The 22,306-nt window shown below is 48.3% G+C and overlaps 1 protein-coding gene across 2 annotated transcripts in view; it reads right to left on the reverse strand.

The window, feature by feature from the left end:
- Positions 1-19,391, reverse strand: part of SHROOM3 (shroom family member 3) — a 52,394-nt gene extending 33,003 nt beyond the window's left edge. Inside the window, exons 1-2 of one of the 2 annotated variants that reach the window (XM_075038885.1) lie at positions 19,378-19,391; positions 1,058-1,186 (exon numbers count right to left, since the gene is read on the reverse strand). The gene's annotated coding sequence lies outside the window, so the exon portion shown is untranslated. Of the gene's footprint in view, positions 1-1,057; positions 1,187-1,778; positions 1,850-19,377 lie in introns of those variants that run through there. The other variant, XM_075038876.1, reaches the window with a different exon arrangement.
- Positions 19,392-22,306: the final 2,915 nt, after the last annotated feature.

Consider the following 22,306-nt stretch of genomic DNA (forward strand, 5'->3'; position numbering starts at 1 on the left):
TCTGTAACTGTTTGCAGTGGCTAAAAGCTGGAGCAACTCCACTAAGGTCAGTGAGTTTGCTCCAGAAGTGCATCCTTGCTGATAAGATCAGAACGTGACTTCACATGTCACATTCCCTTCTCAGCTGCTCACTAACAGGCACCGGGCCACATTTCCTCCAGCTATAGGAAATCAGTGTAGCTTCTTGACTTCAAGTCAAGGTCTGGCCTGAATGCAATGTTGCCAATAAAAGTCACTGCTTTGACTTCATGGTGCAAATCTCAGAAGACTGAGACACAAAAATCTATGAGGTCATCCAGATTACCATCTGACTGATGTAAAACGCTCTTTTGATGCCAGCAAAAGCTCTGCCTGAGTAAATGCTGTAGGATTTAGTCCTAAACTGCATGGACAAAGGAAGGAGATCAGGCTCTGCCACAACACTGGCCCATCCAGGGCAATTCAGGAAACTGACTTCTGAAGACATTTAATCATTTAAAAATGCAGATAGGCACTCAGCAGTGCTGTCATGATTACCAAACTACCACTGAAACTCACAGACTCCAAAGAAGCCAGGCACCTAAAGCTGGGGAGCCACAGCAGGCTTACTTCACTTCTGTGGAGATATTTTGATCCAGCATCTCTGATGATCTTTACCACCACTGACAAAAGTTTCTGAGGAGAAAGGACACCTCTTCCCAGACTCCTTCTCAGTGAGTCACCCCCAGGCATATCGGCAGCCAAAGCAGTAACTATTTTATATGCAGCCCTATGTAGGCGTTACTGACGTCCAGCAACGCTGATGCTTGACTCAAGGCCCAAAATGGTGAGTTCATTTCTCTGGCACTGTGCTGAGGGCAAGGAAGCCTTGGGAAAAGGTGGGCATGAGGTTAAGGAACTGTCCTGGACCTCTTCCACTGCCTAACGCCGCAGATGCTGGGGATGCACGCTGCTCCACTCCAGCATTACTGCTGCCCTCACTCCCACAAGAGGGAAGTGGAGTTTGCCAGCCACTCTCGAGGAACAGCGGCCACAAGACACACACAGCAGATAGGGACACTGATACACGCATTCTAACCTGGTCTTCAGCCGTAACTTAACTCCTCCCGACCATGTGGTTTTGCTGGGCTGAAAGTCAGTGGTCACGCGGTTCAGACTGAGTGGGCTGGGAGACAGGTCGGTACATCCCTTTGCTGCATGTGTGTCCCTGTCAAAAGAAACCAAGGCGATGTAAACATTGACACACAAAAAAATCAGCCCTTGAATCCCAATTTAATAAGGATTTTACGAAAGAAGGCAATACACAGACCCAGGGGGCAAGGCAGGGGCATCAGTCTATTTTTTTTAAAGTGCAAAGAAAATGTCACAGAAAGCCACGTGTATCCCTTTTCTTCTCTATGTCGTTGCCCAGGCAGCCTATAAGAGTGAGATTTTGCTCTCCTTTATACCTAGGCAGTGCTCAGCCCCTGCAAGTGGCCCTCACAACTGTTTTGGAGGAGCTGCACAATACCGCAGCACTGCTTCTCAGCACACGGGAGTGAGATCAGCTGCAGCATCCACGGCACAAAACTCATTATCCTACATCTGCATTTTGGGACTCTAAATCCCTAAGTGTGGAGTTCAGGGGTTCCACTGTGGGATATGCCCTTTCCACACGTAACCACCTCACGAGAGCTCAGGGAATGCTCCGAACACACAAGAGAAAAGCTAAGACAAAGGTCCACGCAGTGAGAGCACAAAAGAGAAGCCTATCCCCCCCTCTACTGATATTTCCACAAAGTTAGCAAACAAATATTTACCCTGCTTCATCACACGCATGCAGAAGTCACACAAACATCGTATAACCATCACTTCAGCTCCTTCCTTCCCTGAGGCACAGGAGAGCGTGAAACAATCCAGTATTCCCACTTGCTCCCATTTTTAGCACTGAAATGCAGGAGAGATTTGAAATTTCTGCTTGCTCAAGGAACCCCCACGCTGAATAAAAGCGCGTCTGAAAGGACCCCCTCCGTGCCTCCCTCGGCCCGCAGCAGGCCGTGGCCCGAGGTGCGCTGTAATTGCCTCTTGTTGTGTGCTTAGCGGGCTGCAGGCTGAGCGCACATGCCGGCATCTGGGGCTTTGGATAGCTGAGATGGCTTGGATGCCATTCCGGTGAGAGGCCAGCCGTCTTTGTGTCCGGCTCGGTCCTCCCCCACGCTCCCTCCCCAAGCCCCCACGTGCCAGGCAGGAATGTTAAGCCTCACATTGCGGATGAGATATACCAGGGAAGCGCAGCAGCACTTTCACCTAGATTAGGGAAAGCGACTGGTCTGGAATGGCCTTTTTGCTCGCCCTGCTTATCTTCATCCAAATTTTACCCCAAATCCTGCCTTAGCTGCCTTTTCTTTCCATGTGCCAAACCCCGTTCTGCTTTGTCTCTGCCACCCCTCTCCTCCGAGACCATGTCGAGTCTCTCATCAAACTAGAAAGATCCCCCTCCCTGCTCCTGCACCAGCCTTGCTATATACCAGGAGCACAACCTCCGTTACTGCAGCCCTGTGAAGTGCCAGTACCGTTAACTGCTCCAATTCTCTTTGCTTACCAAGTTTACCAGGAAAAATTACTAATTTTTAGAGGAGATTTCACTGCAAGATAGAGAAAGGCCAGAAGGCCTGCTACAGATAAGGATTTAAAAGACTGTACATAAACAATTTATATATACAAATAGGTATACAATTTCATAAGCAAAATGTATTTCCAGCTGTAGCGTTTAGAGGACAAAGTCCTCTGTTTAAGGCTTTGGATGGAAACACTGGCGAGATGGTCCCAGCCACGAAGAACTGCACTTCTGCCCCCACAACTCTGCCCCTGAGAGATTTCTGTGATAAGGAGCCCCACAAAGCCCCTGGGAGCATTTAAGCACAGCTCAAATTCGTGGCGAGGCTGCTGCATATCATGCTAAAGCCTAATGAGGTGTCTCGCTGACAGCGTTGTGGCAGGATCCCATTAGAGGGGAAAGGATCTCAGCAGAGGCACTTGTCTTAACTCCGGAGCAAATCCTGACCTCCCTACTCAGGCCTCATTTCCCACGCAGGGAACTACCATCCCTTACACCTCCTCGGTTTGCTAATGGAGCCATGAAGAGAAGATACAGTCTACCTGACATTACCTTAGTTTAAAGGGGAGAAGAGGCCCTTGGCTGTGACCATACCTCAAATTCGGGGTAACCCTTGCATGAGTCAGAACCGGAGGTCACTACTGGGGGCTGGCCTAGCAGCCTTATTTGCAGAAGTGCCGATGCCTGTGTCTCCTGCTGATTTTGAGGGGCAATGCAGGTGCTGAGCCCTTTTGGAAAAGGCATCTGGATGTCCCAAAGTGCTGCCAACTGCCACGGCGCTGTAACTCTCATCACAACACCGAAACACGTACAAAGTCAAGGCGATTTCTTTGAGACAATCCTCAGAGTGCTGTTTCAACCTGTTTGAAAGGATCTACTGACACAGTAGAAGATCTTTGCCATGTTCATAGGAGATGCCTTGGATCAGCAATGAACTTTCCTAACACACCTCCGGCAATGCTCAGTCATAACTTCCCTATTCGTTTCATAAGTAGCAGGCTTTGGCTCTCCCAGGCTACACGATAGCTGTCCGCCTGCAGTGAGTAAAGCTGTTCATGTCTTCTCTCCGGTCAGCTATCTCCAAAGTAGCCAATAACAATATTTAGGACTTGGAAATTGCCCCTGTGCCAAATACATTAAAAAGAGTAATCAGCAGCCTGAGAAACTGATATAAAGGAGTAAGTGCCTACAGTTTCCCAGTCAGCACAGCTTGGTGATCTTTCAGCACTTAGCGTCATTTTTTTTTTTTTTTTTTTTAGAACAGCTTTTGAAACATGTGAAGAAAGCAAGAGACAACACAGACTCTAAAACCTGCTGGAAGCAGAGCTTTCCGAGTAAGTTACTTCCAAGCGTTCCCACATGGATCCACACAGATCCGACCCTCACAATCGGCAGCTACAAGCAGCGGGAGGGTAAGCAGCTTGGGTGTTCCCCCTCGCACAGTGAGAAACCCGTGCTTGCCAGCATGCATAACTTTGGGGTTTACCTCACAGAGACAAAGAAACGTTAATTAGTGTCTGCATGGGCTCTGGGGTTGTTGTTCGGGGGTAAGAAGGAAATGCAACGGAGTTTTTCCCGAGCCTCTTAAAAAACTATAATTACTGAGCTCTGTGTGGAATGGCGGGCTCAATAAGACATTGAAAACTAATCAGCCAGTCTATAAATAACACCATTAATCAAGCCCAGTGGGGAACACAAGAGATGAGGATCCTTCCACCAGCGAAGCACACACACACCAGGGACGGAGCACAGCAGCTCTTCAGCAGCGGCCACCGCCGGATGGTTTGCCGGAGAGGACGATACCCATGCAGGGGTACCACTGGCGAGAGCACAGCTGGCTGACCACGGAAAATACCTGAGGCCAGTATCAGGGCTGCAGCTGCAGAGGTGGAGACGGCCCCCAAACAGGACCCACAAACCCAGCACCCTTCCTCCCCTTGCAGCTTTCTGCCTCACACTCAGTCAAGCGACCTGACTGCTTATCCCAGAAGATTTTCTAAAGACATTTCTAAATCGTTTTCTAAGGCATCTCAGTCTAACAATCAGGAGCATGCTAATCTCTGCAAAGATACTTCTTCAATCGTAACGTGGAAACGGCCACCCTAGTGCAAAGACGTTGAGGGCCTACCTTGCGTCCTGACTGTCACCACTCACGCCTCCTCCTTAGAGCGACCGTTGTCCTAAAGCTCGAGCTGCCCCCAGGACGGCACAGCGTGATGGCTCTCTGCAACAGCACCCAGCCCGCTGGGATGCTCTTTGAGTTCGGGGCTGCACTTTATTTCGGGACGTCGCAAAGTGCCTCACAATTGCATAGCTAAAAAGTATCCCTGGCAAGGAGTGGCCTGCAGTTGTTCTTTTTGTTATCATGTTGTTTCTAAAGCTCGCAAGTGGGAGACAGGAAACCTCGCATAGTCTATTTAAAACTCCTTTACCTCCCACCTGAGGCTGGCAGCTGCCTCTGAAATCTTTCCTTTTCTGCAAAGTTCGTGTTTAATTATGAATTGTTATTTATACTTGCTGCTTCCATGGTGCCTTTGGCATTTAATACCATACATGCTAATGAGTAACTGTACAAAGACACCCTGCTTAGCTTTGCTGTCATCTAAAAATATGGCCAGTTATGATTTTTTCTTGATTCTTGCTCGACAAACAGCGAAAGAATATAGTACTACAGATTTAAGCCTTTTTTTAAGAAAAGCCTGCTCCTGAGAATTTTCACTGCCCCACAGCTTGGTTGCCTCTGCCTTGTGCAGAGGGCACCAGCCACCAAAAGGAAGAGGCAGTGCCTCTTGATCCACGCGGCAGTATCTCCTCTGCACAGCCAGCGCTGCCTTTTCTGAAGCGAACATCTGCAAAACGTTTCCCTATTTTTTACCACCCTCTTCAGAGCTCTTCAAGAAAGCGCGGGTGGCCTTATTTTATATTAATCAACTCCCTACAAGACTCGTTTGCCTGTTGCTGCCATCCGATGTCTCATGTCCTTGCCAAGCCTCCACAATCCCCACAGAACTAATTCGCTGTTTTAGGGAGATCCTTTGCTTCTGACCGTAGACGACTCTGACCTACTCTGGCTGCCTTATCTGTCTCCTGCGCTGACCTCCTGTTACCTGCATACTTGAAACGTTTCATACCATTAATCTTAGCCTTTTGGGCTTTTGGGTCTTCTTTCTCACTTTCTTCAGTCTTCCTTATCCTTATTAATAATCTTCACATTCCAGTACAGATTGGTTTCCTAAATCAAGCCTAGACAATAATTAGTGGGCGTGCGTGCCTCTGCCCAGCAGATCTCCCAACACTTATGTCTGAACCAGCTGACCAATTTCAGCCAGCGTCTGCAGAGATACTGTTCTCAATGAATTAAACGCCATGTTTCATAGAAATAGTTCCCTGAGTAATGGAAGTAGCATAAATCATTGCTCTCATTGAGGAAACGCTGTGGTGTGAGCTCAGCTGCCTGGCTACAATTCCCAAAGAGGAGAGAGATTGTACACAGGGAAGCTGTACAAAACCAAACTTCTGAAGTTTTGTCTGCACATAGCATTTTTTTTCCAGCACATCAGCCTTACACTTCTGTCTGCACTACCATCCTATACTCTGCTTTTCTGCTTAGCTGTCTGTAGTTCCAGGTATGAGTCTAGGATATGGCTGAGATCATCCATAAACAGCACCCGGGAACTATGCTTAAAAATTATTAAAGTCTTTTTTTTTAATTTTTCAAAATGGGTATTTTTCTAATGGTTCCACCTCTTGGAGTCACGATTACTTATTTTAAACTAATGCCAGGTTTGCTGCCATGGTAATAGAAGACCTAAGTCCCAGAGGATCAAATGTTAATAGGTTTAGCAATTTTTAATGTCTCATTACTTCTAAGCCCAGTGTTATTCCTAGAGGAGAGGATGGAGCTTAAATTCTGATTTTTAAATCATTCGGGATCGACAGGAGTGTTTATAACCACTATCAGAATTAAAAGCTTTCCTAGAAAAATAACTGCTCACATGCTGACGCTTCTGAAATTGAGATTAAAGCAAGGAACTCGTCTTCCAAGTTCTACAGCAATTTGTAGGCATTTCCTGATATTTTTTCCCTTGGTCTTAAATCAGAATGTAAGAGGCAACCCTGCTCCACTACAGAAACAGCCAACAGCACAGCACAGACACAAAAATAAGGAGAAGCAGCAACAAAGCGGAACTTGGCTCTGACAACTCTGCAAGGAGGGAGACGAAGGCATTAAGGCTGCTGTTTTATCCTCATAGCACCCCATGTTACACAATGTCACAGGGCATCCTGAGATCCCCAGCTCAGCCAAGTGACATAAGGAGAGTTCGGCAGCTTCACCTATGGCTATCCTCATCCCACAGGCGACGGGCAAGCTCTCAGCAGCTGATGAACTGGAATTACGTCTCCTTGTGAATGAAAACGCCGCCTCCACAACAATCCTCCATCTCTTGGCAAACAGCAAGCCTTCCTGCCTCCTCCATGCTGTTAAGGAGATGGCTCCCCCCGGGCAGGGCTGCAGAAGGGGAGGGAGACCATGCTCATCCCAGGCACCAACCTTGCACTCGCCAGTGGGCATGCTGCTTTGTAGATCCTCCTGCTCCGCCTGAAGTGAAAAGACTGGATTGCTTACGTATTTCTTATTTTGTTACCTCCTGTGGCTGGTCCAGAAATAGCCCCTAATCCACATATCTGTCATGCTCACAGAATCTCCTTTAGCTGAAGTGGAAGTGCTCTGTGTGTCACAGCACAAAGGCCCAGGTCCTCTCCTGGACAGAGCACATGTGGCTCTTAGCTGGCAGCAGCAATACCCGCACAGATTCATTAGTCTGTGCTAACAGGACCCCCAAGCCAGACAAAGAGCCAGGACCAGCTGGACATACGAGGACAAAACATTTTTTCCTCAGAAAAATTCTCGTAAATTGAACTGAAACTTCTCCTTGGAGAGCATGCAGTGTGGACTAAAACTTTTGCTGGGAAAAGTCTCTCAGTTCCTGGGTAAAATCTCTAGCCTGCCCCTTAGGACACTCACCCGAGATGGGGAAGAGCCAGGTTCAAGTCCACAGTCTAATAAGGCAGATAAGGAATTCAAGGCCATTTCATGGACACCTCAAAATGCAACAGGCTCCACCTGTGAAAACCGCTGGAAGGACTTTTTCATCCTAATGCAGAGCAAGACAGGTTTTGAAATCTCAGTAAGGCTCACGGAGCACATGAATCTTGGGACCAAAGTAGGTCTTCTTCCCAGAGTTCTGCAGCAAGATCCAAGACTTAGGTAGAAACAATAATATCCACACCTTGGATTCAGATGGGTCAGTAAAGCTCAGGGAAAAAAACCCACACAACCCAAATCCATTCAGAGAGATGCTGGCTGCTGCTTCTAAGAAACAGGACTATTTAATACTTTTTTTTTCTGTACGTATCACGGGCACATCCATGCTGATATCTGTTAAGGCAGGATTACTAGAGCTGATCTTCATGCCATAAGCCAATCAGCAAAAGAGAAAAGAAGAAATCTTCCAGGAACAGTGCAAAGGCAGCTTGTGCTTTTCTAAACGCACAGGCCATTGCTTGAAGGCAAATTAAAAGGCTAAGAAATTATGGAGCTGTCTTGGGATGGCAAACTTTAGATGGATACATCTCACATTCAAGCACCCATCACTTTCAATCTCACAGCTCATACACGGTCATGCTGAGCATGTCGTATTTCAGGGCAAAGAAACACAGAGGCCAAGAAGTCACTTGGAATTAATTCAGACTCACAGCTTTCCTTCTAGGAGGGCTCTTCACTTACGCAACTGCAACTTAAACAACTTCAATGAGTGCTGACCTTCAGGCCCACCAAGAAAAAGTCTGGAGAAAGGAGACCGCATTTTGACTGTGCAATACCGTCTAGTCCTACTTGTCCGATGTTTTTCTGGCTTTCCATTTTCTGTGAAAATGGATGGGTTTTATTTGACCTGACCTCAATCCCACAATCTGGCCACGCTGTGTTTGCACAGACCCACACAAACGCACAAACAAGCTGCTTCGGCGCCATACCTGTTTGCAAGCAGAGATCTGAAAGGAGTATTCGCATTCATTTGGGCTCCTCACTTCATTTGGTATTGGCCGAGGGATCTTTGAGAAAATGAACTCCCTCTTTGTCTGTGAGAGAGACCTAATCCTCGTTTTGCCCTGGAGGATTACTGGGTACTTAGAAAGGCACTCACATGCACATTTTTGGTTTGTGCCAGCTGCATTTGGGTCCACAATATGTAGCATTTCACTTCGGTCTTTAGGTTTGACAATAGGCATTCCACTGCACCCAGACCTCACCCCAGAGACTGCCACCCTTTTAAAGACACCCTAAATCAACGCTTTTTGAAATGTGGGCCTTCCCCTGCTTTGCATGAGTAGTTCACCCTCAGACAGCGCGTGTGAATTCAGCGTGCAGGCAGGCAGCTGGGCACGCAGCCCTGAAGACCAGAGTCCTTTCTTGTGCTGCTGAGCCAGCGGTCAGAGTGCACGGTTCCCTGCGTGGTCCTGCCAAAAAGACCTGGACCCTAGCTGGAAGGAAGAAGCTGTAGGGCTGAGAAATTAGCTTTTATCCCTAGTCAATTCCTGGCTTTTGGTAATAGAATTTTACGGTTATACTCAATTATAGCTTACTGTTTGTGCCACAGTACCACCCAGAGAGCCTGCCTGTTCAGGCACTGGAGTCCACAACTCCTGGGTTGTACACACTTGATATATAATAAAAGGTCATTCGTTTTATTATAGAAATAATTATTCCTATAATAATTCCAAGTGCCCAGCGCTGCAGCACCAACGCTGCGCATAGCTGGGCTTTTACTGCTGTGGTTGTCTGTGCACAAGGTGGGTTTGTCGCTGGCCATGATTTTGCTCTACCCATCAAGCTCAGGAGCCTTTTCAGCCTACTGGTGTTCCCACATGGGTAAAGTGTGCTCTGTGCAGCTCTGGCCCAAATCTTTCTGGGATTGTGGCTTAATTCTGTAAAGTAGAAATTCAGGATGTAGTTCAATGGAAGTAAAGGACTCTCACGTTCAGCTGGTGTAAATTAGCACCGACTTCAGCAGCACCCTGCCTGCTCAGGGGAGATCTCACCTTCTCAGGAGGTGAGACTTGAGAGGTTACAACTGTCTTGGTCTGTCAAATGGTACCACCACAAAAGAGCAGAGTGCAATCCGCCCTGCACCCCGACTCTACTTGTAAGTGAAATGCTTTCCTGCACCTTGTACTCAGAGAGTTTTAACCCCCTTAGAAAACAGGTCTAGCTACTTATTGAGTTAAAACAAAAGTAAAAATACAGAGGAATGACATTGTCATTCTATTCTACCCCAGGACTAACAAGACTATCTATAGACTTGCTCTTGACCATTACTGCAAATCCCTTTGAGTTTTTTTCAGAGACATCAAGTCACACCGGCCTTTGGGGACGCTGTGGGATTTGCTTGGGGAATCAGAGCATCACCCCCCTTCACAGGCTGTTCAGGACCAGGAGGCCACTAGGAATAATCTTTCAGACCTGGCCATAAAGGACTGTGATCAACTCTCTCTGAGGTGCAGAAGTGCTCAGATCTGTTAGTAAGAGGTGCCTGAAATGAAGACGATGTACTGCAGAGCTCACACAAGCAGAAGGATCATTAACACCTCTGTCCCTTTAAGGAACACGACTACCGCACACAGGTAAAATAGTAACGTTATCCTTACAGGTTCTGGGGTATCCCAACACTGAACCATGCTGATCAAAAGTAATTTTGTATAAATTACAACATTTAACTTTTCTTACATAACACAAAACAAAGCACAAACCAGCTCTAAAAGACAAGTGTAAATGACAAAAAATAACTGCAGCTCCTACGAAGAAAGGCAGCCACAAGAAGGAAGCAAAAGTCATACTCATATAAAATAAGGACTGGTTTCCACCTTAGGATTAAAGAATTAAAATGATTCCATGGGAAAAGACTACAAGCCCTCTATGCTGAAAAAATAGCTATGTTCACAGAGAGAGATTCAATAAGCAGAAGATATTTTCCCAGGATTCCTGTTTTTACACTCACCCTTCAGAACAGTGATATTTTCCAGATACAAAAGGGCCGTCCTAAGGAGGAGTCTGAATGTCAGGCAAGACGTGTCCCACCTGGGACCTGGCCATGGGGTGCAGACCCGAGACCTGAAAGGCAAGACTAGCCCTCACCAGGAACCTTTTCCAACAGCATGTAGCAGCTGGGGCCAGACTCGATCTGCTGGTGCAGTGGTTTGCGTGAGCACTGCCTAATATGTTAAAGGCAAAACAAACTAGGTCAGTTCAGACCAACAATTTAAATGGTTTAAAGCTAAAGATTAAGGCAGTGCTTACACGAACCATTCCAGTGGCAGATGGATGAGATCTCTGGCACTGATCAGCAAGCGAGGACATTAATCTCTTCCGCCAGCACAGCTGGATCTCTCTTCCTGGCTTGCATACACATTGCACTTTAAGGAACTCATCCTGAACTTTTACCCTAGCAGCTCTCCTTTGAAAATATGGATGTTACTTAAGTGCTGGAACAGTAACTCAGCTATTTTTTAAAAACTGGTCTCAGTGGTTGGTACTGAGCGAGTTACAACCTGAGCATCTATTCAGAGGGGGCAGAAGAAAGCCTCATATTCACATTTGTCACAGGCATGGTGGACGTTCAGCATCAAGAACCAACTCAAGTCTGCAGCTGAGTTGTCTCTCTGCTCTCTAACCTGATTATTTTGCAGTGTTTCCTGGTATGCTAGATTTTAATTGCAGTAACTTGAGGGGTGGAGTGCATTTTACAGGCCTAAATCACCTCGACAGGTGTAGCAATGCCTAATCCCCAGAATATGAGCTACATCTTATGAGCTGCTTCTCCATCCCACTCACCCACCTCTTCCTGGACAAATTCCTGAATCCCTTGCTCAACACAGCATCCATTTATTTCCTCAGGATTTCAGCAGAAGATTCGCTCACGTGAGAAATGAGTATAGATTGAGTAAGGAGATAAGGATTTGGCCAGATGCTTTGCAAAACACAATCTCTGCAGCACCTGCAGTATCATTTTGCACGGCGTTCAGACACCTGTAGCTCTCAGGGACTGTAGTATAGAAAAGCAAAGAGAAAAATACGGTTACTACAGGATGCAGCTATGCCTATTAGTTGTTCATCTACCCCTGAGGCAAGAAATGCTGCCATTGGTTCATCATACCTCCACCGCACCATGTTAACTGGACAATTCCAGTGGAAAACCAATGTACCGGTCCAGGGAGGGCACAAAAATAGCCTGGCAACAGCAGAAAGACTTGAGCTTTTCAGGTACTTACAGAGTCCACAGAGTGGGATATAAGCACAGGGCAAACAAAAGCCTGTTGAATACAGCAGAGTTGCAGTTTGGCTGATCGCCTCCTTGCATTTTTATTTTTAAAGAGTTCAGTGAGTTTGCTGTGGTTACTGTGCCTCTGCAGCACTGCTATCACAGCTTTTTTATAACTTCAGCTACAAACGCAGCTATAAATCAATGTGGGCAGCACAGCCCATGGAAGTGAAGCCATTCGAGTTACAACAGTGTGCGCAAGCTAAGGCTCTGCCCTCTGAGCATTTTGTGATTCTTTGACTTCTGATGAGAGTGCCCAAGGCGAGATACAGAAATGCTGGCTGCTAAGCTAAAAAATAAATAAATATCTGTTTGTCAGTCAAATTATTTTTAGCATCTGCCAGTCCGGCAGAGATGAGAGCTACCTGACAAGAGTTTGGAAAAGGATGAGGACTGCAGCCATGACAAGACACATCAGATGAGAGAGGAACCCTTGGCCCCTCTCGCCTGGTGCTATGCCCCAGTGCATCCCCACTGTGCTCACACAAACCACCTCAAAGGAGGAACCGGCCTTCCCGACTCCACTCCCTCCCAGCAGCAACGGAGGCCCCCAGCACCTGCGGCTCCTCCAACAAAGGCAAGGGCCCACCACCTACCCCTGCCCTGCGAAGGCAGCTGGAGTGTGGGGCGGTGGGGGGCCGGCCACCCCGAGCCCGGTGCCGGCGTGCAAGGCGGCCCCACCGCACATTCCTGCCGCCAGCGGTGAGGGGTAGGCTTGGGGGACGTGCACAAAGCTGCCGGTTTTAAAAAAGAAGCGGGAGGGAGGTGAAGAATAGGGAGGACTGTAAGTGACAATAAAGCAATTATTCCAGTTTCAGCAGGCTGGGGAAGCATTGTAAGGGTGGAAAAGACAAGTGGGCTCAAGTCTCATGGTTAGCACCAAGCGGAGATGGATGAGAAACAAACACCGGAGCCACAAAAACCTTCGCAGTTGCCAGCAGCCAGGTCTCAGCCCCTGGTAGGATGCCGCCTGTCTTTGCACGGCACAGCTAAGTAAATAGTTAACTTATCTCTCTCTACATGATGAAGTCTTATACAGCCTGCATTAGAAACAGTAACATCATCACTGATATGTGAACAACTGCTAAGAGTAAAGAGTCATGAACATTTTTCTTTCAGCCACAGGACTGGGGAATGTAGAAATTTCAGGCCATTTAGGAGCATAAATAGACCTCTGCCATCCTCCTGCTGAAAGGATACTACGAGCATCTTTCCTGTACACAGCCCTATGTGTGGGAGCTCTTCTGTGCGCCCTGCCAAAAGGAAAACTGTTCCCCATCACCTTGTCTACTGTGTTTTGGTCTGACGATCCTGAGTCCATACCCAAATCATTCCTCCGGCTCAAAGCAAGATCTGAAGTTGGGAGTTCAGATGTTGTACTGCGTGCGCTGCAGGGCTGGATTAGCACCCGCAGAGGCCAGGGGATGCTCATACACTCACCTGGATGACATCAGGGTCTTCCCTGGTGATGCTGCCCTTGAGTACCAATGGGGCAAAGCACCTCCAGGAACAGTTAAGAGACATTACACTACAGATCACCATATGGCTTTGATTTCCAGGGAAATATCTCAAATCCTGCTGGGTTCCCAGGAACATGAAGGTGCTACTCCTCTGTAGATAAAGAACCTTTCACAGCTCTTGGGAAACCCAGAACACCCCACTTATCCTAAATCCCTATCAGCCTTTAATGGGGCTTTCCTCAGAAGTCACTTAAGACACATCTTAAAAATCCACCCAAAACCACTCTGTTTGAAACAGTATGAACTACTTTTCCTTAGAGCAGCTCCAAGCAGATTAAGACACTATGGAGGAGATGACCACGCACTGCAGTGCCAACTGGCAGTCTGACTTGAGGTCTTTCACAGCTAAGCAGAAGGCAGCCATTTACAAGTTAATGAAAGACAGCTCACGTGAAAAATTGTTATTCACCACTGTGAACACCAGCACCCTCTTAAAAGAAGCTGCATCTTTGCTAGGGACATGCGGTGATCTGTAGTCACAGTCTGGAAATCTCTGCTCTGCGTGTCAATAGGAAAAAGGGGAGCAATACATATCCCCAGTCTCAGTCTCTCCTCATACACAGGACATGCTGTGACCATCCTCACTGAAAAAAAAAAAACACCTCCAAAATTAAGTCTCGGTGGAGCCAGTCCCAAACACAAATTATCATTTGAGTCACAAGTGCCAAACTCTTTCACAGAGTGAACAGCAAACCCAAATCCTATTAAGAAGCCATCAGTGTCAATATTTATTTCTCACGAATCAGGGACAAGTAGCCTAATAAATGGTGTCAGACTGAGCCTGGTGAGATGGAAGAGGAAGGGGATAGCCTTGGGGAAAGGACATGACATTAATCAGCATCACCTCTGCAAACCCCTTGACAGAAACAAGGTAGTAAACTCATTAGCCACTTAGAAACTAAGCTCCTTTTTTTCTTCGCACAGTGATAGCCCACAGTTTCCAGTCTGAAGGTTTGGCATCCTTCACAAGAAACCCACCAGGCCCCATAAAATCTTTTCCTTTCAGTCTACCTCTCAACACACACCTCACTCTGGTCCGGACAGGCTTTGCTGGCTTAGCTGCTCTCTTCCCTGACACAGAGCAGCACCATCCTGAGGTCTGGACTGCAGTTCATTAAGCACTCAAATCAGCATGGTGTAAGAAAGCTTCCAGGCAAAAGATGTCTGCACAGGAAGACAAACAAATAAAACAATGATTTCACAAGGCAAACTCCTTGGCTGCAAGAGCCACTTAAAATATTGCAGCTTCTCCTTCTCCCTGTGGATCATTCCTGCCCCTTGGTGGTGGTATACACCGTCTCGTCGAGTGTGCTAACAGCACCATTTGTGCAGCTGCACAGCAAACCAAGGAAGGGAACCAGCCCAGCTTAACTTCTGCCAGATGACCCTGCTGAAGGTGCCTGTGCCAGAGCCCAGAAACAGACCCAGCTTTCCTCTGCACCTCATCACAAAAACAAGTTCACGCTGGGTGAAACACAATGATGGTGCCAGGTCTTGCAATTTATGTAGCTCAGTGAAGATACGTGGATTATATTTGCCCCTCGCTTGAGACACAGGCTAAATTTTGGTTCTGTTTATATGCTGTTGCTCGGCCTTCTTTTACCCCTGCATTTTCTTGTTTCTCTTTAGTGCTTGCTGCCCTATTCCTCATCCTCTGCACCAGGGATCTAATCATCTGCCTGGAACGGCCAGGATCAATACATACCCTTAACAGACAAATTGTTGGGAAATCCGCTTAAAAAGAACTTGTGAGCTGCATAACAATACAGTTTCCTTCTCCCTGCCTAGATGGGAAAACACAATATTAAGACAAATATACTCCAGGCTTGATCTTTCCATCACGGCGGTAGCTTAGTTTTTAGAGCCATGCCTTACAGCACATATTTGCTCCCATCTATCCAGGGAAACTTAAGCTGCCATAGCACGATTAGGATGCGGCCATCTTGCACGGGGGGCCCTGGGGCCCTGTCCCCACTATAACTGTACTGTGCACTGGCCATCAGTTATCATCACGTACTTTACTTAAATTAGTCTGAAATGGAGTCTGTCTCCAGCCTGGAGCCTGTTTGTAACTGCAAAGGAATCTGTGCCCTCCGTAACACACGAGACGGGATCAGGTCACTGCTGGAGAGCACTTGGCCTGGCTATTTTTATTGTCTGCCCGAATACTTTTCTTCAACGCCGTTTTAGGTTGCTGAAAGAATAGTAAAGATGAGATTTTTTAAAAGAACAGATACACTGATAATCCATAGGAACTGTGTCCTTTTAATTTTTGGACGTTTCTCAAATCTTTGCCCTGTTGCCAGGATGCTGAAGGCATTCTGAAGTCACAACATGATGAAATCTAATCAGGGTGAAGTGGGCTGGTTTCATTTTCATCACATTCCTCTTTCAAAGGCACAAATTTACCCTTCTGATCCTTCTCCCTACCACTAGAACTGAGCCAATACAGCAGTTACTGCTACATCAGAAAACCCACCCAACCCTCTTCCATCAGGAACAACTGATGACTGAAATTCTTCATGTTTCTTTAGACCCAGAGAACAGTGCCACTACTTCAAGCACTGGTGCAACTAGAATGTAAAGGATTAGAGAAATGGCTCGCATCTGAATACAGGCAAGCGTGCATCACATCACGGTTAGCCAAGCTTTTCACTCAAGTTAAACTTGGTAACAACCCCCCTAAATCATCACTTTCAAACATACACAGTCTTTTCTTATGTGTCTCTTCTTTCCACTTAGGTATCACAAAGTTTTAGATATTTATATCCTCTTGCAACTCTGGGTTCTTTGGAGTGAATCACCTATTTTCAACACAGCACTTGCCAAGAAAAGGGAAATGCTTGCGAAGACAAGCATGCAAATCAACAGTTTGCATCCTTCTCGGTCTCCTCTACAGGACAGATGACCCTTGGGAAACATCCCTGTTGCATCCACAAGAGAGAGGCAGCCGCAGTGACAGGAGAAGGGTGACCCACTCTCTGCTTGATTGCCACTGTCAAAATGAGGGACGGTGCCATCCCGGAGGCTGTCAGACAGGATGGCTGAGACAGCGGGAGGCTGTGAAATCCTACTTTTGGAGTGGAGTCAGGGCTTGTCTAAAACTGGTACAAGAATTAGGGAAACACTGTCATTGTCTCTGCCCTGGTTTACAGGAGTTTAGCCGAGCTCTACGTATTGTTCATTCAGGGCAATACGCTTTATCCCCACTGTGCAGCTTGCTTGTATGCCCGGTGATATAAAGGTAGTCTTTGTGTGGCAAGACTCAAGACTCCCAACTGCACTCTTACAGGAATCCAGAGCACAAATAAGCTTCCACTTGGGGACATTCATGAATAAGCATTTGTAAAGGGCAATTAGTACTTAATTTCAAACGTTTGACCTATCACAGATTTGCGGCTAGGTCTGCAGCTAGCAAAAATCAGCTTCATTCCATTTCCACGTCGATAACAGGTTTTCCTTCCCAGCAACTCGAGCATCTGATAGGCTGTGAGTAGTGTGGCTACTGTGGGCCTGATCCTGCTGACCATAAGCCATTCTCTATTCCCACATCCATTAAAGTCAGCCACCTTGCCACTGTGAGCACCAAGAACTCATCACATCAGTTCTGCTGAAAGGGTCAAGTCAGGCTACCCAGGTTTAAAATTGAGTGGGCGTTGTTGCATCAAGGCCCTCCAAACAAGGGTTCAGCCTTCACCCCTTCTCCTACACCCATAACATCATTCCAGCAGCAGAGGCACTGCAGTCTTCACCTGGATTTCCAAAGGCCAGACACTAAGCCATGGTTACCAAACACCCAGTGCCGATCATGATAACTCTTTGTCTAAACAAATGTTAGCCAAGCTAGCAATTCTGGTGGGAATCACTCAGGGCTAGGGAAGAGTGGCATTATAAAATACTCAGTTTGATGTCATATCCTGCTTATTTATTTACTTATACTGCCATTGAGGTGAGGAAGCCCAGGAATGGACCAGGCCCCACTGTGCCAGATGCTCTGCAAACACCACAGTGAAGAACAAATGCTCACCCAGAAGGCTTACCATTAAAGTAACTAAACAAATGCAGAAAGGATGTTTTCCCCATCGCTGCTGTTCCCGCAGCACCCTTCTGGAGTCAATCCACTCACCGACAACGACTGCATCCTACTGCAAGGAGCACAGCTTTTCTCTCATTGCTGCCAAGAGCTAGACCACTATGCAGAGGGAGAAGGGCTATACATCACACTGCTTTTCTTCTCACAAAAAATCCGGGGTCTGCTTGTTTGCCATCTACTGAACACAGGGACATTTGATGAGGCTCTTGGCTGCTGCAGAATCACAGCTTGCCTGTCTCCCAGAGGCAAGACTCCCACCTGCCACAGTAGCAGCCCTCTCTGCAGAGCAATGCCAAGGAGGCTGGAGCTGACTGTGTACGTAGTTGTTGGCTTCTTAGCAGAGTTTTATAGCTAAACTTCTGGCCTGCTGATCTCTGGAAGAAAAGCCTCTGTGATTATTAAATGTCAGCCTGAACTTTCCCATAAAAATTACAGTATTCCTTATTTCAGTCAAACTGAACTTCCCTCTTCGATTTAAGAACCACAGGTGCCAAGCACCATTCAATATGGGCCAACGAACTTTCAATCCTCTAAATCCCCATATTATGGGCCTGCAGGAGCACCCCTCTCTCTCCAAACTGCAGGCTGGCCTGGACTTCACCTCTCTTAGTTAAAGGAGTTTTAGGGCATTGATTTTTCCCTAACATTGCACCTGCTGGAGTCAAGGAAAATCTCGACGAGCACCCACCAGGACCTGAGTCAGGCCTCCACTGCTGAGAAAATACACTGGGCTGCTGAGATTCACACACCGCCCCCCCCTCTGGCTTGCTGGGCAAAAGACGGCAAAACATGACTGCGGCTTGGGATGAAAAATGCACATGCTTCAATGTGTGCTGCTGGTGTCACCTAATGGGCAGGGAGCACTGAACGGATAGGAAATTTAAGGCTGGGTATAGGCAGAAGAACATGCAGAGGTCAGTCTTTAAAAGGCCTTATAGCAGGGAATGTGAAAAACAGACCCCTGGACTTTCTGGGCAGAAGAAACTGAGGAGAAAGTTGGAGTGAAGGCAAATGGGTAAATGAGGTCTGTGGGTCACGGCCCTCCCAAATTTACAAAGAAAGATGCTGGCTGATAATGTTACGTTTGAAAATAATTCTGTTCTTAGCCCTTTTAAGGAGGTCTGTGGGTCATTCCAGCCAGGTGATAAAACTTCTCAGCTTCTGTCCCAGTATCTCATTGCAAGGTGCCTGCCAGCAGAACCACCTCCAAGAACACTACTTACTAAAACATGCAGCAGCCACGAGGCGCACGCAAACGAGAAACCTCCTGCTGTTCAGGTGCCCAGCAATTTCCTCTAGAGAAAGTACTGTGAAGGGACCCTTCAAACACCGTGGTCCTAGAGGCGTGCGTGCAATCAGAGCAAAAAGACGGGGTTTAAATCACACCTGCAGAACCCCTCCGAATAACGAGCTTTCACGTGTGGGCAGAGGGAAGCGCGGCACGCCGGGGTCTGATCCTACACCCCTTCCCTCCCCGCATCCAGAGGCTCCAAAAAAGCCCCGAAGGAAAAGACAGCACCTGGAACGGGAGGGGGCGGCCGCCCCCGACCGCCCTCCCCGGGCCGGCTCCGCCGGTGCCAGCCGGGCTCCGGGGCCGCCGCCCTTTGTTAGCCCGCCCTGCCCTGCCCGCCCCCGGCTCCCCTTATCCTCGCAGCGGGAGATCGTGCGTCCCCCCCCGCACCCCGGGCACCCCGCTCTCCGTCCCCCACGCCGCCCGCAGCACCCGTGCCGCGACCCGCCGCCCCCGCTGCAGCCCGCTCCCCGCGCATCCCCGGCCGCCGTGCACCGCCCCGGAGCCCGTTCCCCACGTACCCCGGCCGCCGCCGGGCGTCCCCCGCCGCCAGCCCGCTGCTCCCCGGTCCGGGCAGCGGTCGCACTCACCGTGCCCCGGGGCGCCGGCAGCTCCCGGCGGCGGTGCGGCGCTCACAGCCGCGCCGGGCGAGGGCGCCGGAGCCCGGCGGCGGCTCCTCCGGCCGCCCCCGGCAGGTGCCGCGGCGGGCAGCCCGCCCCCAGCACCGCCCCGCCGGCCCGGCCCGGGGTTGCCTCGGGGGAGAAGCGGCCTTGCGAGGAGCGGGGGGAGGCCGCAGGAAGGCTGCGGGCTGTTGGGGCGGGGATCCCCCCGGGGCTCGCCGCCTCCCCTCGGCACCCAGCGCGGGGTGCTGGGGCGAGGATCCGAGGCCGAGGGGCAGCCCGCGGCTCTGCCCACCGCATCTTGCCGCTGAAACCGACCGCAGCCGCACGGCCCGGCCACCCGTCGCCACGGCCTCAGCCAGATGCGGCCGAAAAGGGCATCGGTCCTCAGCGAAGGGGGACCGACTCATGCTGCCTTGCGCTTTTTACGGCCGCGATGGCTGGCTGGGCTGAAAATCGGCAGTCCCACGCTGCAAAAATTGGCTGGGTACCGAGCTCTCCCTCCCCGCACGGCTCCTCTGGGCCTGTGCCACCGGCGTGAACTCGGCCTGAGCTCCCGTCCGGTCGTGGTGCGCAGACCTCGGAGAACTGGGCTCTCTCCAAAGCGCTGCCATCCTTTCCCTGACCTGTCCCGGTAAACATCCAGTCCCACCATCCTGTAAATCGGAGGCCGCTGGGCTGCATTGTGGGTGCTTCTGATGGCACGCTGATCCCGCGCTATCGCAGCCCTCAAGAGCGAGTCTCACCAGCCACTGCAAGCCATGTTAATGCGAGGGGTGGCTTTAACAGCGTCTGCTGTCACCTACTAGGTTTGTTTCATAGAGGACATTTAATCAGCAAAAGAGCTGTATTAATTTAAAAGCTACATGAAGCTGAACTGTTACATCTCACGAAGGAAGATGACAGGCAGAGACAAGATAAATAAGCCCTTCTCATTTCTTGTATTTGCTGTGAATAACTGAAAAAAAACTTTCAAGCCATGAAATGATTTGTGTTACGCACAGGGGAAGGAGTTAAAGTTTTAAGCAGAAATTTGTACTTCTAATGCCCTATTCTTGGCTGGTGTAAAACCAGCACAGTGCCACTACTGAGCCGAGCTGATTTACGTCTAGGAATTAAAGTGGCCAGACTTCATGTCATGGTAGTCTTCCTGGCTGAAGACTGCAGGATTTCACTTTCCCGTTCCCAGTGCTGACAGATTTTGCAGGTGAAATGGAATCAGTTTCTGCTTTCCCTCCCTGCCACTTGCCATCCACCTTCCTGTCCTTTTGATGCCTAACACCTTCCTCTCTCCCTTTCTGCCCTGTATCCTCCTTTAGGACTCCTGGGTTTTTATCCGGTAGCTGTTTCCTCTCAAAAGGTGGCTCCATGTTCACCCTTGTTCTTTGGATTTGCACACGGATGTGAATAAAGACCCGCTCCTGACACTACGGACTTTAATACCACTTAACTCAAACTCTTCTGCAAGCTGCTGGGAGCACCAGAGGGCCGTGCAGAAGGAAGATGGCAAGTCTGCGGGGGAACATCATGCATATTCACTGAAGGGAAGAAAATACTTTTTGACCGCAAAGAAGTGAGCAAAGGAGATGCTGGAAAAGCTGCCCTTCACAACACAAGTATCTGGCCCATAATGGATCTTTTATCCGGGAATGTCTGAAGGCTGTCCAAAAGTATCCCTATTTTATGGAGGAAGAAATTAATATTTTATAGAGGGAGGAAAAGGGATGTGCCCTTAATTCAAGTGGGAAAGAATCCCACTCCCCAATGTGCTCTTTAGAAGAAAGAGGCTTCCGTGAAGCCGTTTACTCACTACCGTTAAGCTATCATAAAAGTTTACATGGATAGTTTTATTTCAGTTCATAAGTAACTTATTCTGTCTTAGCCTAAAATGGTTCCTGTCGGTCTTATTTGAACTAAAATATTCTACTCCCCAAAAATAACAAAAGTGGCTTAATGGCTTTTTGCACAGGTGCATCTCTATCAGGTTAAATTATGTTCAGCCAGTGCTACTTTTCATGTTGACGTCTCTTTCTCTGTCTGCTAACTCATAATCACCAGCCTAAAATGCTTAATGTTTAAGAAGATGCATAAATCATAGAGCCCGTGATAAACCAGCATGTGAGATGCAGAAGAAACACTTGAGGTGACGTTATAAAGGCAGTAAGCGTTAGCTGTGAGTCTTAATTATGAAAGCTGTCATGAAGCGGCAACTCTCACAGCAGAGTAAGTACCATTTCCTGTATTTTTTTCACTTGTGCTTCCTAATGAAAAATATTGGCATGCTATCACACACCTGGATACAGCCCCGGTTTGTGATGACTTTGAGCATGCTACACAGTTAGCATGGCCATCACAGTCAGATTTCCACTGGGGGACAACAACATACTCCTCCCATGCTTGTGCCGAAGGGGATGCGCCATCAAAATGGGTTAATAATTTAAACAGCTCTAATTGCTATCTTACGACATGAAAAGTCAGGTTTTGGAAACAGGATTAAACAGCCTGGTAATAATGATGAGGAAAGATTACTCAGGTGACACCTGCCCTCCGGTTCCCTTTCCAGGCAAGGGTCCCTTTCTGATCTGAACCAAACACACCCATCGCCCAGCTAAAAAGCCGATCGCTTTATCCACAAGCCCGCACGGCTATCTGCTGCCAGCAGAGCTCCTGCTTACAAACGTCATTCAGTTAAAGGCGTGACTTCTGCTATCACCTCTCCTGGGCGTGATTTCTCTCTCTGACTGGAAAGCTACGTGGAACGCTGTATTTTCCCACACCAGCACATGGACTGTATGCCACCTGTTCAGGATCATTCCATCAGGAGCCAGAT

Source organism: Buteo buteo, chromosome 1 (genome assembly GCF_964188355.1).
Source record: "Buteo buteo chromosome 1, bButBut1.hap1.1, whole genome shotgun sequence".
Lineage (NCBI taxonomy): Eukaryota > Metazoa > Chordata > Aves > Accipitriformes > Accipitridae > Buteo > Buteo buteo.